Source organism: Microtus oregoni, unplaced genomic scaffold (genome assembly GCF_018167655.1).
Source record: "Microtus oregoni isolate MIOR12 unplaced genomic scaffold, Mior012 000008F_ref0000371, whole genome shotgun sequence".
NCBI classification, from domain to species: Eukaryota; Metazoa; Chordata; class Mammalia; order Rodentia; family Cricetidae; genus Microtus; species Microtus oregoni.
The window spans coordinates 11,485,606-11,504,774 of record NW_024543067.1 but is presented as its reverse complement, the minus strand read 5'-3'; the positions used below and the strand labels follow the sequence as shown (position 1 = coordinate 11,504,774).

Sequence of the window (19,169 nt, the reverse complement as noted above, 5' to 3'; positions counted from 1 at the left end):
ATATGATATTAATTAATGCCATAATTTTATTATGTACACTTAAAAGTTATCATACTTATTACATAAATAAGCTTCCATATGAGAACATCTGTTTTGTTAGTCACACATTTTATTAAACATTAATTTTATGAACTTATAGCATTATTTCCTTGTTACTTCAGTGCCATTCTTTAGGGTCTGGAGAACTTAAGTCTATATAAACTCCTCGTTCACCCTGTCTGTCTCTTGACTCACAAGGTTCGGGGTCAGCTGTGTTGAGCTACTGTGTACATTTGAGGCAGATGTATTGATTTCAATTGTCCCGAAATCCATCTTAAGAATGAAGACAGGCAATCAAAGAACAATTATTAAATTGTCAGTAATTCTGGTCTCCCAGAGAGTGACCTGGCTGCAGTCCCCTTTGGATTGTTGCAGGGTTTGCCACTTAATGTTATCGGTTTGTGTTGATAAATAAGTTCCAACCAGTATTTTCCTTTTTGATTTAAACACTTGTCCCTGAAGAGATGATCTATGGGAAAGGCAGGCTTTCCAGTTGCAAAATTCCTGTAGATGCAATTTGAACAGAGTCTCTAGTTTGTGCAAAAATGATGCATGCCAACCACAGAGTAAGCCCTCAGGGCTGGATGGAGAAACGAAAGTAGAAAAATCACCTTCAGACATAATTTGTTACTGATGCACTGGGAAGAAAGTCTTTGAAATCGTGTGAACAATTCTCAAGGAGGTAATATGAATATTATTGGTCTAATTAATGATGACATTTATTATTATCAAGATAGGAGTGTGGTATGGCGTAAGGAGATTAGAAAAGAAAGAATGACAAATAAGAATTGTTCAGTATTTCTTGAATATAGCATAGTTTCAGTGCTTTCGGAAGACACATTTTCTCTAATCTGGGAATAAAAATTGATCACGAAGCAGTAGATCTTCCTGGTAACACTGCATTTTGGTTTGGAAATTGAAAGCTTGGTGTATGATAGAGCTCCCCTGTGAACACGTAGCCAAAATCAACAGAGAGCCGCTTAGGGGGAGAGCTCCGAGGGGCTGCTCGGGAGCAGGGCAAGTTTCATGTGGTGGCTGCGGAGGGACAGTTTACAAGGGCCAGAGCCTGTGCTGTCGGCTCTGCGATCCCTGTGTTTTCAACCATGGTGATTTTATCTTTGAATTTGTGTGTTGTACACGAAGTCTGAAAGGACATCAGAGCTAGGCTAAAGGCTGCAAGCTACCTCTTCAGTCCTTTCTGTATTGCTGGTCTTTCTGCACGTCCATTTCTTTGCCTCTGGCAATCCATCAAAACAAAAACAAATAACCAAGAGGCATTCCTACCAGCATTTAAAAATTTTAATTTAAACGCAGTCACACGATTTCCCTGTTCCCTCTCTTCTCTTCAAACCCCCTCTCAAATTTATGGTGTGCTGTCTGTCTGTCTGTCTGTCTCTGTCTGTCTCTCTTTATATAACAACAATAATATATATGTGTGTATATAAATAAATATATAAATGCAACCTGCAGGGTCTGTTTAATGCTGTGTGGACCACTTGGTATTGGGTAAGCATCTAGGGGCTCTTCCCTAAGGAAAAATAGTTTACTTTCAGTAGACAACTAATAACAAGTCAGATAAGCAGTACTTATGAAGAATAAGAATGTCTCAAATATATTTATCTGAAGTTCAAACTTAGGGAAGAGTCCATATTTTAACAAGACGCAGGGCAGTCTGCGTCAAGGACAGGAAAGATCTGTCTGAGAGGACTTGGCCTTGATGGATCCAAGACTGGAGTAGTTAGAGTTGGGTGAGAACCAACCCATCACCCACTTCTCCTTTGTGGGTCTCTCACTCCTGGAGGACAGCTTGGGAGCACAGTGGCCCTATGTGGGACTGAGGAATGCTGGGCTCAAGACCAGAGCTGTAGGTCAGTTGAGCTGGGGCTCTTGTCTAGGTAAGCTGCTCTATAAAGTTACATATAAAGTTTTCTGGCTGGTCCTAACATTATTTAATAAAGGTCTGTGATGTGCTTAGGGTTTTTGAGAAGCAGAACCTCAACAGTGGCAGAGATCTCAGCCTTTTCTCTGATTCTACATAAACTCTGACCCCAAGAGTCACCTAAGGGGAAACGGCCAGTGTGAATGGGTTAGGATGCAGTGTGAATGCTCCACGTTGGGTGGTGTGACTCTCCTTGACCAGTCACATACTGTGACGAAAAACTGCTGCACAGACTGTACAGTGAACTGTATCCTGACCATGAGAGTGAGCGCTAAGGGCTGGAAGCCACCTGATGTCAATGAGAGATTGCTTCCTTTTTCTACAGTAATTGGATTCCCCTGTATTTAGTTAGTATTACTCTCTCTCCTAGGACTTAAAAAAAACAAACAAGACTTCTGAACTGCTTCAAAACTATTTTTTTTTGTTTTTTTCGAGACAAGGTTTCTCTGTAGCTTTGGTGCCTGTCCTGGAACTAGCTCTTGTAGACCAGGCTGGTCTCGAACTCACAGAGATCCACCTGCCTCTGCTTCCCAAGTTCTGGGATTAAAGGTGTGCATCACCACTGCCTGGCTCAAAACTAACAAACATACAAGTATAATGATCTTAACCATTCTGACAGGTATAAGATGGTATCTCAGAGTTGTTTTGATTTGCATTTTCCTGATGGATAAGGATTTTGAACATTTCCTTAAGTGTCTTTCAACCATTTGAAATTCTTCTGTTGAGAATTCTCTGTTTAGATCTGTACCCCATTTTTAAATTGGATTATTTGATATTTTGACGACTAATATCTTAAGTTCTTTATATATTTTGGAGATGAGTCCTCTGATGTGGAGTTGGTGAAGATCTTTTCCCATTCAGTAGGCTGCCTTTTTGTCTTATTGACTGTGTCATTTGCTTTAAGAAGATTCTCAGTTTCAGGAGGTCCCATTTCTTTTTTGCTGCTCTCAGTGTCTGTGCTACTGGTGTTGAATTTAGGAAGTATTCTCCTGTGCCCATGCATTGAAGGCTGCTTCCCATTTTCTCTTCTATCAGGGTCAGTGTGACTCTATTTATATTGAGGTCTTTGATTCATTTGAACTTGAATTTTGTGCATGGGAATATGTATACATCTCTTTGCATTCTTCTACAGGTCTCTCTTGGCCCACTCTCTTTGTTGGCTATGTATTGATACTGAGAGAGATCAATGATCAATGATTGTTAATTCCTGTTACTTTCTTGTAGTCTGTAGTATTGTGTCTGTGTTTATTTTCCTTGGGTTTTGTTGGCATGAAATTATTTATTGTCTGTATTTTCATGAATATAGTTAACCTGCTTGGGTTGAAATTTCCCTTCTAACAGCATCTGTAGGGCTGGATTTGTGTAGGGAGACTGTTTGAAATTGATTTTTCATGGAACATCTTGTTTTCCCCATCTGTGGTGATTGAAATTTTTTCTTGGTACAGTAGTCTGAGCTAGCATATGTGGGCTCTTAGAATCTTCAGGAGGTCTTCAAGGCTTTTCTGGTTGGGTGCAATTCTAATAGGTCTGCTTTTATATGTTACTTGGCCTTTTCCCCCATAGATTTTTTTTTTTAAATATTCTTTCTGGGGCTGGAGAGATGGCTCAGAGGTTAAGAGCATTGCCTGCTCTTCCAAAGGTCCTGAGTTCAATTCCCAGCAACCACATGGTGGCTCACAACCATCTGTAATGAGACCGCACCACTGTAATGGTGCCCTCTTCTGGCCTGCAGGCATACACACAGACAAAATATTGTATACATAATAAATAAATAAATAAATATTAAAAAATTCTTTCTTTGTTCCGTGTGTTTAGTGTTTAATTATTATGTGGTAAGGGGACTTTTTTCTAGTCCAATCAATTTGGTGTTTTGTAAGCTTCTTTCACCTTTATGGTTAGGAAAATTTTCTTCTATGATTTTGTTAAAAAATATTTTCTAAATCTTTGAGCTGGGAGTCTTCTCCTTCTTCTATCCTATTATTTTTAGATTTGATCTTTTCATAGTGTCCCAGATTTCCTGGATGTCTTGTGTCAGAATTTCTTTAGATTTAAAGTTTCCTTTGAATATGAATTTATTTCTTCTATCATATCCTCAGCTCCCAAGATTCTGTCTTCCCTCTCTTGTATTCTGTTGGTGATGCTTGTGTCTGCAGTTCCTGCTTGCTCACCTATGTTTTCCATTCTAGAATTCCCCCAGTTTGTGTTTTCTTTATTGCTTCTATTTACATTTTCAGGTATTGAACAGTTTTATTACTTTCATTCAATTGTTTGTTTTTCTTGGCTTTCTTAAAGGAATTTATTAATTTCCTCTAATGTTTTGTTTGTCTTTTCCTCAATTTCTTTAAGGGATTCATTCATTTCCTCTTACGGGATCTCTATCATCTTTATGGTTTTATGGTCATTTTCTTGTGTATCAGCTGTGTTGGAATATTCAGGGAGAATATCTGGGTTCAGGTGATGACATATCACACCCTGGCTTTTGTTGATTGTGTTCTTACAGTAGAATCTAGGCACCTGGGTTTGGGGTGATTATAAGTCTGGGTGATGATTTCTGAGGTTGTCTTTATTGGACAGATGTTTTGTTCCTCAGTCACTATTTCCTCTTTGTTCTTCTGGTTGGATTGTCCTGTGGTTGAGTGAAAAGTTTCCATCTGAGTTGGGGGCTGGACTTCTGATGTCTGAGGTGACCTCTGGTTGGCTAGGGGGTTTCTTTCTGATTTGGGGCCTATCGTTCTGGTAGCCATTGTGGCCTCTGATGGATCAGGGGGCTTACACTGGAGATGTAGTCCAGGATAGAGAAGAGGAGGGACTCTTGAAGTTATCCTGGGAAGACACTCAGCATAGGGGAAGGCATCATAGGAATAGAAAGATACAGGGAGAAAAAGAGAAGCAAGAAACAAGAGATTCATCTTGTCCTCTGATAATGGCACCTACTCATGAGGGTGGAACCTGCATGTTCTAAAAGTCCAACCTTTAAGTACCATCACAAGGACAGTGACAATTCAGCAAGGGCTTAGGTGGTAACCTATGTTAAAACAGTAGCAGAGGCTTTGAAAATCGGCAGTAGTTCCATGGATGGTTTCGTTTATCCCTAGCTTCAAATTCTCTTACAGGTCATCAGAGACCCCTTGTGGACATTCTGTGCTGACATACTTGAGTCATGTTGACTAACCAACCCAGAGGGACTTCTCCCACATCGCCAGCAGGCCCAGTGTCTTGTCCAAGATGACTCTCATCTCTTATCACTTCCTTTTGTTTTTAGTTTGATTTTCTTTCGAGTGTATGAGTGTTTATCTGAATGTGGGCATGTGCATTATAAGCATGCAGTGCCTATGGATGTAAGAAGAGGACTTCCGGTCCTCTGGAGCTGGAGTTAGAGATGGTTGGAAGCCATCATGTGGGTGTTGGGAATAGAATCCTGGTCACTTGTAAGAGCATCAGGTGCTCTCTTAACCGCCGACCCATCTCTCCAGCCCCTCTTACCTTTTCTTGTATGTATTTAGTCTGAAAAACATTCTGACGTGTCCTCTAGTTACTCTCATGGACTTTATAAAACAGTACTGCGTACAAATCATTTATGTAAATCTGCGAGTTATCCTACAAGGTTTCCTTCCCTTAAAAAAGTCTGTCAAGAGGCGTCTGTTCACACCTAACATGGTTGTGAGCCCCTTACACTGGTACTGTGTGTCAGACGACATGACTCCTAGGCAGTTGTGTGCTTAGTGCCAGCCAGCTGTCTTCTTAGCAGTACTCTTCTCACTAAGTGGGCATTTGCTTGATACACTATAAACTTACTGTATTGTGTTTTGTTGATACTGTGTCATTATTTGTGGTTTAACCAAGAATAGCAACCCTTTACTTTCAAAATGTATTTTTAACAGTTAACATTCCTGTTTATTGGAACCATGTTACCGTGACAGTATTTGCTCCTGTTGTTTTGCCTCTCCCTGTAAGAGCAGCCATAGGTTTAGTTTCTTGTTGTTTACAGTTGTTCTCAGCTTTCCCTGTAAAGGACCTCTGTGTACTTGGCTTAGGACATCTGTTCAAGCAAAGGAGGTACAACAGCACCGTCACTTGTTTCCCGGACATCTGTGTTTAAAGAACTTTAAGGGAAGAGAAAGAAATCATTGTTCATATTTTCTCTTGCGTTTCATATGAAACTTGGAAGATAGTTTTCATTTTAAGACAATATAAGTACATCATTTTAGTAGCTGTATTTCCCACAGTATTTGGTTTGTATTTTTTTGTGCTTATAGTGTCTGCTTATGGATTTTGTACCCCAGATTGGAAGGGAAGGGATCCATCATGTCCTTATCTTAAGACAGCTGACCGTTCTGGGATGCTTACCTTGTCAAGCATTATAACACAACGCTGGTGCATTGTTTGGAGTTAAGTTTATAGATAACTCAGGAAGTTGCATTGCGTATTAAAGTGTCTCATTCAGAACTGTGGTGTGTTTTCTTTTTTAAAAAAATCTCCCTTCAAATATAAACCTAACTTATGTATTGTAATAGCAGTTCTTACTCTTTGTTGTAAGCACGAAACAGCATTAATATATATCCACTTCTCTTCACCTGTGGCTCTCAGACAGTGAATGCTGAGGTAATCATGTTAGTTTGTCTTTTTTGCACACTGTAGGTCCAAGGGCAACAGAAGCCAGGAATGACTGTGTCTATGCACATCATAGTGCCCATTGAGGGCCTACCAGGGTCAGGGATGCTGCTCTCCTCTGACTTGAAGATCCAGGCTCCTCTACACTGTAACTTTCATTGCACACCTTGACCTCTTGCAGACTGTGTTTAATGGTGTCAGAAAGTTCTGCTCATCTGTGCTGCTTTTACATCGATAGTCATACTTTGTATATCTTGCTTACTTTCCCTTCCAGGCTACATTCCTTAAGAATAAAGTGGTTTTATTTACACTTGTAACCTTCGTAGAATGCACCACACATGATTGTTCTAAAATTTGTCGAATCAACAGAGTGAAAAGCATCAATGCTTGCAAAAAATTTGAATGAACTCGTCAATCAAAATTGTAGGTTTCAAGTAATTTTATATTTAGCATATGCTACTATAATAATTGAGAAAAAAGGAAAATCTAAAAGTTACTCTAAAAATAAGCAAGGTTCCAGCAGGGAAGGATGTTTCCTCTGTAAGCCTGACACCAGAATGTGGTTTTGGAACTCATGCAAAAGCAGGGGAGAAGTGAGTCTATAAAGTTTCCCCCTACCCTTCATCCAGGCTGTGACAGGAGTGCTCCAATACACTGTCAGTGATGATGACAGGAGTGTTCCCATACACTGTCAGTGATGATGACAGGAGTGCTCCCATACACTGTCAGTGATGATGACAGTGACAGGAGTGCTCCCATATACTGTCAGTGATGATGACAGTGACAGGAGTGCTCCCATATACTGTCAGTGATGATGACAGTGACAGGAGTGCTCCCAGACACTGTCAGTGATGATGACAGTGACAGGAGTGCTCCCATATACTGTCAGTGATGATGACAGGAGTGCTCCCATACACTGTCAGTGATGATGACAGTGACAGGAGTGCTCCCAGACACTGTCATTGATGATGACAGTGACAGGAGTGCTCCCAGACACTGTCAGTGATGATGACAGTGACAGGAGTGCTCCCATACACTGTCAGTGATGATGACAGTGACAGGAGTGTTCCCATATACTGTCAGTGATGATGACAGTGACAGGAGTGTTCCCGTATACTGTCAGTGATGATGACAGTGACAGGAGTGCTCCCATATACTGTCAGTGATGATGACAGGAGTGCTCCCATACACTGTCAGTGATGATGACAGTGACAGGAGTGCTCCCATATACTGTCAGTGATGATGACAGTGACAGGAGTGTTCCCATATACTGTCAGTGATGATGACAGTGACAGGAGTGCTCCCATATACTGTCAGTGATGATGACAGTGACAGGAGTGCTCCCATACACTGTCAGTGATGATGACAGTGACAGGAGTGCTCCCATACACTGTCAGTGATGATGACAGTGACAGGAGTGCTCCCATATACTGTCAGTGATGATGACAGTGACAGGAGTGTTCCCATATACTGTCAGTGATGATGACAGTGACAGGAGTGCTCCCATACACTGTCAGTGATGATGACAGTGACAGGAGTGCTCCCATATACTGTCAGTGATGATGACAGTGACAGGAGTGCTCCCAGACACTGTCAGTGATGATGACAGTGACAGGAGTGCTCCCATATACTGTCAGTGATGATGACAGTGACAGGAGTGCTCCCATACACTGTCAGTGATGATGACAGTGACAGGAGTGCTCCCATATACTGTCAGTGATGATGACAGTGACAGGAGTGTTCCCATATACTGTCAGTGATGATGACAGTGACAGGAGTGCTCCCATACACTGTCAGTGATGATGGTGATGGTGACAGGAGTGCTCCCAGACATTGTCAGTGATGATGGTGATGGTGACAGGAGTGTTCCCGGACACTATCAGTGATGATGATGGTGGTGACAGTGATGGCAATGGTGGTGATGTTGTACACATTTTTAAAAACAAGCATTTTTGAGACTTTGTCATGTAGTCCAGGCTGGCCATGAATGTTCAGTGTAGCCAAGGGTGACCTTGATTTTCTGGTGTTGCCTTTATCTCTCAAATGTTGCCTTTTGGGCACTGGCTACCATACCTTATTGAAACAAGCAAATCTTGAAAACATTTTCTTACTTCTCTTACATCTAAACTTTTTCTTATCTGTTTCTAGTATCTCTACTTAAAATAATATTTCTGTGTGTATGTTTGTGTATGTATGTGTTTTTCTGTGTATGATATATATATCTTTGTCAAAATGACTGCAGTGTGTGCACTGTGTGTATATATGTGTGTATATGTCTGTGTCTCTCTGTATAAAGTATGTGTGTGTTTCTCTGTGTGTGCATGATACGTGTGTATTTGTTTCTGTGTGTGTCTCTCTCTGTGTGATATATACATATATATCTGTGTTAAAATGACTGAAGTGTATATGTGTGTGTTTCTGTGTGTATGTGCATAATGTGTGTATGTGTCTGCTCTTCTTCACTTTGGGTGAATAAGGGACAGACTCCTGTTAAAATGACTCATTTTGTGTATGTGTGTATATAAATGGAACTGGAGTAAAGTAGTTGTAAGCTGCTTAATGTGTATGCTGGGATCTGAACTCTGGTTCCCACAGTAATACAGCAAGTACTCCTTGTGCTGATCTGAACTCTGGTTTCTATGGTAACAGAGCAAGTACTCCTGGTACTGATCTGAACTCTGGTTCCCACGGTAACACAGCAAGTACTGCTTGTGCTATCTGACTCTGGTTCCCATGGTAACACAGCAAGTACTCCTGGTGCTGAGACCACCCAAGCCCATTTCTCATCTTTATCGATGGACATTTCCACACATGCAATTCCCTCTTCTGTTACCAATTCACTCAAACTTAGAGTGCTCTGTAAACCTGTAGGACTCATACTGTTTTTAGAACAGAGAAATTCTTCAAAAATAGACCAAAGAAAAAGAATTACATGAGATGTAAGACTAATATGTAGGAAAAGGAAATAGACACATCATAGTTTTGAAAGGACATTGTTTGTGGGAAATTTTTCTCACTTAAAGTCAAGCAATTTAGTTTCCTTTTTAAGTTTCTGTGGTTACAAACATTTCTTTCTAGTTTTTGTATTGGTTCTAGGATAATATTCTTTAAAGCTTCTAACAAATACAGTCAGTGAAATAAGCATTTAAAAAATGAAGCTGTGCATAGTGTGATATATCTGGAACTCCAGTGATTTGCTGCTCCAAAGGCTAAGTGAGGCAGGATGGTCTCAAGTTTCAACTTGGGCAACATAGTAAGCTATTTCCCTACAGAAAGGGAAAAAGAAAAATAGTGATATAGTTTCGTGTCTCAAATGTGTCAGAACTCAGGTTTGCTTATTTATGGCTTTGGGTCCTACTGTCTTGAAAATAAGTCTGATGTCCCTGACCATCACCTACACTAACTGTACTCTGTTCTTCTGGACTCGGAAAGAATGAGGAACAGACTTCTGTTAAAATGACCACAGTGTACTTTATTTAATGATTTTGGTACCTTGTGTTGGAATAAAATAAAAAAAATCTACAAAATCCAAATATATAAAATTTCAAGTTTTCTTTTTTTTAAAGTTTTACAAGAAAAAAAATCAGATAACCCAGGAGATTTATTCATTATGAAGCACTACTTTCCACTTCATGTCATCACAAATTGCAACTTGCTTAACTGACCAAAATAACTATAGTACCGCAGTAGATCAAATACTCCACGCACTGTGCTTTGAGCTAGGGCACTCGGGGCCACTGCCCAGGGCAGCAGCTCCTGCTGAGAAAGACATACGTATAATCAGAATGCTAAAGGAATGTCTGGCTATGCGGGGTTGGAATATGTATATCTCTCTCTATATATTTACAGGAAGGAATTTAATAACTCATTTAACTCTTTTTTTTGTTTTCCAAATAAAATTCCAAATACATTTGTACAATGTTTACAAAGTAAGAGCACAGGACCGGCAGGTTTGTATCCGAGGCCAGGCACCGCGCTGTCCAGGGGAAGTGTCTTCACGTTGCCTGCACACACCTTATTTCTGAAATGGAGAGAGAAACACAAAAATGGCGACTGTGGATCAGAATACTATGTAAGCTGAAGTTGGGAGCTGAGAACCCAGTGTCTGTTCTCTTCAGGTCGTTCTTCATCTACCAGCACTGTTTTTTTTTTTTTTTCAGAGATAAATTTAGAAAAAATAAATGGACAGAGGAAAAAACCCACAACATATTTAAGGCAAATTAAGTAAATATATACAACCTCTCTTTATGCTGGGTGGAAGTGGTTTTTATTTTTAATTCCAAACTATGCTTAGAAAGAAACCAAAAACAGTTGAACTGGCGGATGTCGAGCTGTTTATGCCTTTTTAAAACTTCTGAAAATTGTTTCACACCAAATAACATTTTGATATTTTCCATGAAATAATTTCATAATGGCGAAGTGAACGGTGTTTCTAAATCAGACATCAGTAGCTGAGGTAGTTGCATGTGAAACTTACAGGACAAAATCATGAGCGAATGAAGAGCCTATGTCAGCAGTCCAAACCCTTGTCATTTGGAAGCAGGTTCACCTTGTACGATGGCTTCATACACAGCAAAGCGGTTGTCCTCATGGATACCCTTGGTTCATTCAGACTGTCAGCGTGACTGGTGCTTTCCCAAGCCCTTGCTTGGATGTAAATACAGAGGAAGCAACCTTCCCAGTCTTCTCATTTGTAGCTAACTCTTTCACAATACATACATTGAAGTCATCATACAAAGTAACTTTATTTATCATTACTGGAAATTTCAACCCTAACTGCAAAAGAATGAGAGAGAGTGGTAACCAAAAGGAGAGACAGTATTCTCTCACATTAGCTCTAAATTCAGGGTACTGCTTGGCTTCAAAGAGGACAGACATTTTGGTTTCCTATTGACTCTCTTCCTTCTGAGAAGAGGAAGCCATATTCCCATCTATCACCGGGTCCTTTTGAGGCTACTGAGCTATCTGGCTATGGAGAAGAAAAGCAGGATTTTTTTCTTTTCTTTTCTTTTCTTTTCTTCTCTTCTCTTCTCTTCTCTCTCTCTCTCTCTCTCTCTCTCTCTCTCTCTTTCTTTCTTTTTATCAGAAGCAAGATTCCCATTCTTCCATTTTGCCCCACTGATGAGGGAAAGCGAGGCTTAAATAAACAGTTGACCAAAGAGTGGATGAGAAAGCTTTGTGAAGTTAATATATTAGTGATATAGTTGATATAAATAAACTGGGAGATTTTTCTTTTAAGCAGACGAGAATTTATCTCTGTGTGCCTGGGTTTATCACTTGTTCATTGAAAAGAATGTTAGCCAGATGCAGCCATAGAACTTGGCAGTTGTACTTACAAACAATCAGATATGTGGCGCTTGCCGAATGATGGGCCTGGAGTGAGTAATCACATGCATCTGTGCTAAAGGACGCGTTGTTGGCACTGTGCTTTTCTCTGCTGGTGAAAACCCTAAGCCATTGCTTCCCAGAGCTGTCCAGCCCTGGCATGCTTAGGTTCTGTGTTGCACTTGGTGATAAAACCTCTCCGTCTCATGTTCTCTCCACTGCCTCCTGCTAATCCCAGAAAACCCACCTGAAATTCAACCGAATAGTTGACTTCAGGTTTCTGTATAAAACTGAATAAAAACTGATCTTTAGTTTCATGATAGAAAGGATACACTTTTGCATTTTGAGTAGGAAAATATTGATATCGGAAGGGGATAGAAATTGAGGAATATTCAAATTACTTTTGACTCATGCCTGGTGCTTTACATGACCAGTCTGTGCTAACAGTTTTTTCTGGCAGTGCAGATAGTTTGAAGGTGTCACACAATTTTCTATGATATAATCATGCTGCAGAAAGCCTAATGTCATGCATTAGAAATGTTTAACCAATTTGAAAATTTAAATCTTTGATTAAGTCCAATGGAAAATAAATTTTAGAGTCCAGAAGAGATTATATCGGATGTCAACATAGTATGTAATTCAAGTGCAGTATGATTTTGAATTCATTCCTCAAGGGAAAATTTGGAAACTATTTCAATTTTTAAGACATAAAATTTATTTTGTAGATGAATATAATTGTTAAACAAGGGTACCCAAAGGAGCCACATCCTTAAAATATTACCCCCATTTTCTAGCATAGTTCCATGGGTATATTCTTACTTCACAGTATTGCCCCTATGACTCAAAACTTGCAAATGTTTATAGCCCCAACTCATATTATATACATTTAGTTCTGGTTAAGTTTAGTCATTAAAGCAAGGGGACACATTGCTTTGGTAGAGGTGTCCAGGATTTCACTGGGGCTGTTTTTCCTACATCTTCCTGCCTTTTTAAATCTTTCATAGGACTCACTTCTGTGTATTGCATTTATGTAGGTCCACTCATTTCAATATATTGCTGAAACTATTGTACAAGCACTTCTCTGAAATGTTTGAAATACATTTCTAACATGAAGCCAAATCAGCTCAAGAGTTCTAAACAGGAAGGGGGCTCCACATTCTTCTGTGGCAAAGGTGTTAGGAATGAAACACAAACCCAGTTAAATCATTTCAAATCAAATCTTTATAATATAGCCATCCAGGACTCGGTTCTAGAATTTCAGTTGGAATCACCAGTACTGCGTTAGACTGTACCTGGTTCTAAAAAAATGGGGGCGGCCATGCAACTCCTGAGGTATCAGAGAGGGCCAGGTTTTCTAGATGTATTTTTGAACACTTAGTACAATTCGATGTGATTAAGAAGAAAGAGGTCTATCTACCTGGAGACACTCCAGGTCTATATGAGAGCTGCTTATTCTCATTAAAGGCTTGTAATTTCTACCTAGACCTCTAAGGGAAAAGTTTCTTGTGTTAACTGGAACAGCTGCTATTTCTCAGACAATTGCGGTACCCATTCTTCTTAGCTCTGTGGCGCACACGGTTCTCCACGCTCCTGCTACTTAGCGTGGTACTCTCTAACCCAAGTCTTTGCCAGCTCTTGCATTCTTTAAAACGCCCTATGAGGTAGGTAAACAAATATCCTCACTCTTTTATATGGGATCAATGAGGCCAAAGTAAGTGTTGAGGTAAAGAGCTAGAGTAGGGGTCAGGACCCAGGTGTGGACAGATTCCTGGTTTCTTTACTGCTGTCTCTGCCACAAGCCCTCATGCCTGTACCCAGAATGGAATACACGCCATAGCGTAAAAAGATATTGTTTCATTTAATATCTTTAAACATGTGTAAGACAGTCACAATGTTCAACACAGGGATTTCTGCTTTTCAACTAACTTATAAATTTCACATCAATCTCCTCATAATCAAATATCATCAAGGAAACTGCTTTTCTGTGTGCAACTTCCAATCAATTGCTCGTTTTTTGTTGTAATATCACCTGTAACACAGGTGCAGAGACTGATGACTTAAAATCCCAAGAGAAAAAGGAAAGCCAAACCTTCAGGGTCATGTAAGCAGTGTTTGGGCGGTGGGGGTTGTGGGCACCTCAGCTGTGGCCACAGCTGTGTTCAGGGTAGGGTACAAAACAGCCGAGTAGCAGTGGACAAACATGGCTTAGTGGTGAGGTTTAGGTGTTCTAAACCTAAAGAAAGGAGAGACTCAAGAAGAAATTTTGTCATCTGCTCATGATGTTATTCTTGACTCTGAACGTAGGATTTCACACAATCAAAACCCTCCCTAGGTCCTTGGGAACCTTTGCTCTGTCTTTGGAAATCTTTCAAGATGTTTTCATAGCCAAATTCTTCTTCAAGATCTTTGTTCACCTACAACAAGGGCCTCAGAGTACACTGAGCCACTGAAGAGCTCTTAAAGGGAAATAGGTCAGACAGGTTGTGTGTTTTGCTGCCAAACTTCACTCGACTTGAGGACATTCGCATCTTCACCACCCAGCAGCTCAGAAAGAGCGGGATCAATTCCCCAAGTTACCAGGAATCAACACACCTGGGTCAGTGTTAAGGCGCGAAGCCCTCCTTCTGGAAGGCGGCTTTCCTTTGCAGTCAGCATGTCTGTTTCCCGCTCCTGGAGAAACGTGGCAGGGATTAACTAGGGAAACCCTCACGTTACAATATTCACAGTAAGCAGCGAGCACTTGTGAACTGGAATGACATCAGCAAACCGAATCCCAATGTTAGACAACTTGTTTGATTTGGGGAAAAAAGCCTTTCTCCTACAACTGTAGTCATAACATTCACCATGAAGTAATTCTATCAAACAATTTAAACAATTTTAGCTTCAAGAGATTATAAGTGACACGTAAAATAAAAAGTTGTATTTGAACAATAAAAAGTTAAAAATTTTGTATTTTCCTTAAACCATTCTGTTCGGTAGATTTTGTAAATGTTTAAGGTTTACAAACAGCAGAATAATGATAAAATAATAAAACATAATTCTAGCGAAGGCTAAAAGAAGTTTCCTTGTGTAGGAAAGCTGCTGCAAGGCCTCGAAGAACAGCCATGTTCAGGAGGTCCTCACGCAGTTGTGTTTAGCCACCCGACCCCTTCCACCCACACGCCTTCAGAAAGAAAATAAAAGTAGGCCACAATTGCTCTGCACGATTTATTTCTCTTTGCACAGCAAAGAGAACCATTAGCAGTAGAATGTCTCCAACAAAAGATTCCTACACCAGAAAGTTAAGTTCCACCGGCCACGCCTGAGCAGTTTGTCCGTGTGCACGCCAGACAACAGGATGGGAAACCATAGGCTTGGAACTTCTGGACTCTTGCAGAGAGTTTCCAGATACATGCCACGACAAAACCATAGGTGCTGCTTGAGCGGCCGACTTCTTGATTACTCCTAGGGGTATTTGCATTCAGGTGGACAGTCTTTACTTTTAAAGAACGCTACAGTGTCTACTTTGGTTTGGTGAAAATTGCTCGGTAATCATCTGGAAAATTCAAAGAAGCCAGTCATGAGGAACAGTCAGACCTTTGGGGTGATCAACAGTCTAGTGTATTTTGTCTCGGTGGGAAAATTACCTAACTGTCCTTTTGTTTTCTTCTGTTGTTCTGAAAATGACTTGCACAGACTTAGGAGTCTCGGAATAGGTGCACAGATCAGGTGGCTGACTGATGGACTCAAGATCCAAACTGTGTTGTGAGAGGATGATACTGGCTGAACTGGGTTGTGTGTGTTTGAACACAGACCTGTTGTGACTGACATATTTACAATGGGATGATGAGTAAGGCCATGGTAACCCTGAATCTCATTGTTATTAACAGAGGGATAATTAAATACTTTATGTATAATACGTAAGGGCGATTTATAATCTCTTGTTTTATTATTCACCAGCAGCTCTTGATGTACAGAGCATTACAGGATCACTAATCAAGGAAAACCACCAGAGCTAAGGTTTTCTTAGAAAGAGCCAGTCTTGAAATGGAGCTTCCTATATGACTCCCATCCTCCCACATTAGCCAGGCCTTGTTCCTTTATAAGAGGACATGTGCATTGCCATAATTACAGAATGGCAGAATTAGTTTATGTGGCTACTTTTAAAAAAAACTTAAGTGTTCCTAACAAGAGATGGACAGGTTTTTCTTGGCTCTGTACCTTGTTAGAAACCTTCTATCCTGGTACCCAACACTATTATGGTCACATGTACTCCTGAGCCTTATTAGGGAGCACTGTTATTGTTCCTATGTCCCCACAGTTAACCAGTTCATGGTACACTACACAGGAGGGTGTAGGGTTAGAAAACAAACATATTTCAGCATGTTAACCTGTGACGGTTACCTTTCTACCATTCAATTTTAATGGTTACATCCAGAGATCACTCTCAAAATAACTTGCCTGGGTACCAGCATGGATTCCTAGGAGTGCTCTCAGAAGCTCTGGGAACATCCTGCTAGAGCCACCAAAGTGCTTCTATGGGGACACAGCGATCCGCACTCCATCTTCTTCTTTCAAAGCGCTTAATGGACACACTTGACGACTTTTACTCTTTTATCTAGATCTACCTTCTAAAACCGAAGCCAAAAGAGTATAAGGAAAGTTTAATGAGGCCACACGCATATCACACTCTCGCATACTCTATAACTGAACTCTGACAACTTCATTTTCACCTTTATTTGAAAAAGAGAAATGAAAGAAATCACGGTTGTAAATTCTTTGTCTGCCTGTCTTCTTGTAAATGAAAATGTTGGCATTAATGCCATTTGGTTGGTCACCTTTCAGGTCATAACCGAGATTGTATGTGATCTGAGAAGCCATAGGCTAGTTGATTCCTTGTTGAAATGGATACTGGCTTGGAACTGATAATGTTACCACTTAGGAAGGCAGGCATCAAATTACTCTGTAACTACCCCTTTAAGTTCAAACTGCAGATTTCACCTCTGAAACTGAATTATCAACGAAAGCTTTACACATTGGTTATTATCATGCTGACATGGAACAAACCAAAAGCAGCGATGGTACTCAAGATCACTTATTAAAAGATAACAGACTCTTTTCATTTCCAAGTGGGTTTCCATCCCCTTGAAGCAAGTCCCTTTGACCCATATATCCATCTCTCTGAGCTATACAAGCCCCCAGGAATTCCTTGGCTTATTTTTTTTTTTTTAAAGCAGTTCTTACTAGAAAAGGTAAAGAAAGAGGATGGATACCACGGACACTGACGGCATTTGTGGTGAGAGACCAGGTAGCACGATTTCCTCAGCTCTGCTTCTCAGAGGTCGTTCTCTTCAGGCGTGGACACGTCAGGGCACAGCACTGAACAAGTGCCCCTCTGCCATCTGCTGATTCGTGTTCTCTCCTAGTAGTTTGATTATAATAGTACAAGTCAAGAATTTCCAAGGTTTAAGTGTCTGTTAGATTAATGAACTGCAATTCATCTCCAGTAAAACTTGACAAGTTCCAAGGTGTTTCTGTAAAAAAAGAAGGGGACCCAAGCATGAATAGTCTGAGCTATGTGGCAGCTTTGGCTGTGTCTGAGGGTCCTGGCTCGTTCCACTCCTTAGTTCTCTTCACAGAGCTCCATGACTCTAATTCTGACCAAGGACAATGCTTCCCCTTACGCCTTTGTAACCAACTCTGGAGACCTAGCCCTTATTATGCACAGCACTTTCGAAGGGTTCGCAAGGGAAGCTGAGTATGTCAGTGTTGTGAAAGCAAGTTCTAATTCTTTCACCAGCTGGCTGGTGTCCTCTGGTTACAGGGTGGGGCCCCATTTTTCCTGTTTTTGAGGAGAATAAAAAAAATAATCATGGGGGCTCCACAGAAAACCACAGGTCAACGTTTAATTGCCGTGTGAACTTCATGGTACTCAACACACTCAAATCAAGTGCTGGCTTGGGTTGCAGTGTGAGTGTGCGTTAGGACACTTTGCAAGTTTGGGATAAAAACAGAAATTACTTCCAGTGATGGAAGCTCAAAATGTATTTTCCACACACTTAGGGTATCTTAGAACTTACTGAGAATGAACTAATTTGAAATAATTAGGTGTTGATTGGCTACAACTCCATACCAGAATGCCACTACAGTAGTTAAATTAAATTAGCTCAAACCCAACATCTCCATTTGTTCCCATTTGCAACACTTGAAGTAAGAATGTGATTAATTCCATTTTAATGCAAATTAAGCAGTAGAGAAAGGAAAGGGCAAACCGGTTTAATCTGGTAGATCCAAGTATAATAAAAACACAAGACCTCGCATTTTCTGAAACTCTAATAACAGAGTAGGTGGCAGGTTTCAGTACTAGCACAAAAGAAAATTTTGTGTTGTACCATGTTGCTAATATTTGCTTATTATTTTAATTAATTAATTTGATGTTAAATGAGGTCTTTGTTCTGCAAGCATCTCATCCACAACTATACGCTTCTATTGTGTGCCTAAATGTCTAAAAAGTGATGACCTGGGGTTGGATGTAATGATGATGGCTTGAAGCTCTGCGGCCAGGATGTGGTATCACTGTTCCCTTCTCTTCCTTTGAGCAATGACGTAGGGCTCACAGTTATGTAGATGCTGCATGTCTGTCGGTGTGTGCCAATTGCTTATGGGTAGTTAGAGGGAAATCCTAGAAAAGTTCCTGTTTCTTTACTGTTCACTGTAGAGTTAAGTATAGATGGTGGTGAGGGCAGCATCAGTGTGCTAGAGCAGAAAAGGGTAGGAGATGAGGCCTGGGAACCAGCTGAGCAGCGGAAAACCTACTGTCAGTTGCTAGGACAAATGCTGCCTTGTACCTGTTTGCTGTCTAGGGGCTGTGGTCACAAGGGTCAGACTTGCTGAGTAAATGACCAAGGGAATCAATAAGGGTCTTCTACATGACCCTGATTGCAAAGCTTTCCTGATTCCAGTTGTTTTATCTACAAAACAATGGGAATTTCCTTTAATATTCTATTAAAATTACTGAGCTCTGATTTAACAGCATTTCTCCAAGATCTGCTTAACTTAAAGCAGGAGGATAGATACTGCTTCGCATTTGCCATTGAAACTGACCCTTGCGAGAATTTTAAAAACCAAAAGCATATTGGGAAATGATTTGGTTTATTATCTGTTCCTTTTACAGCATCTGATCAAGCTACACACACAGTTCCTATGTAATGCACGTTCTGAAGTAAGGGCCTCGATGGGCAGATTAGCCATGCCCCTTCTAGTTCACTGCCTCTAA

The 19,169-nt window shown here is 40.4% G+C and overlaps 1 protein-coding gene across 4 annotated transcripts in view; it reads right to left on the bottom strand.

Moving 5' to 3' along the window:
* Positions 1-10,706: 10,706 nt before the first annotated feature.
* The window catches only part of Xkr4 (XK related 4), a 340,673-nt gene continuing 332,210 nt past the window's right edge, over positions 10,707-19,169 (bottom strand). For 2 of the 4 annotated variants that reach the window (XM_041656916.1, XM_041656919.1), the window contains exon 4: positions 10,707-17,427. The gene's annotated coding sequence lies outside the window, so the exon portion shown is untranslated. The remainder of the gene's footprint in view (positions 17,428-19,169) is intronic. The other 2 variants (XM_041656917.1, XM_041656918.1) reach the window with 2 other exon arrangements.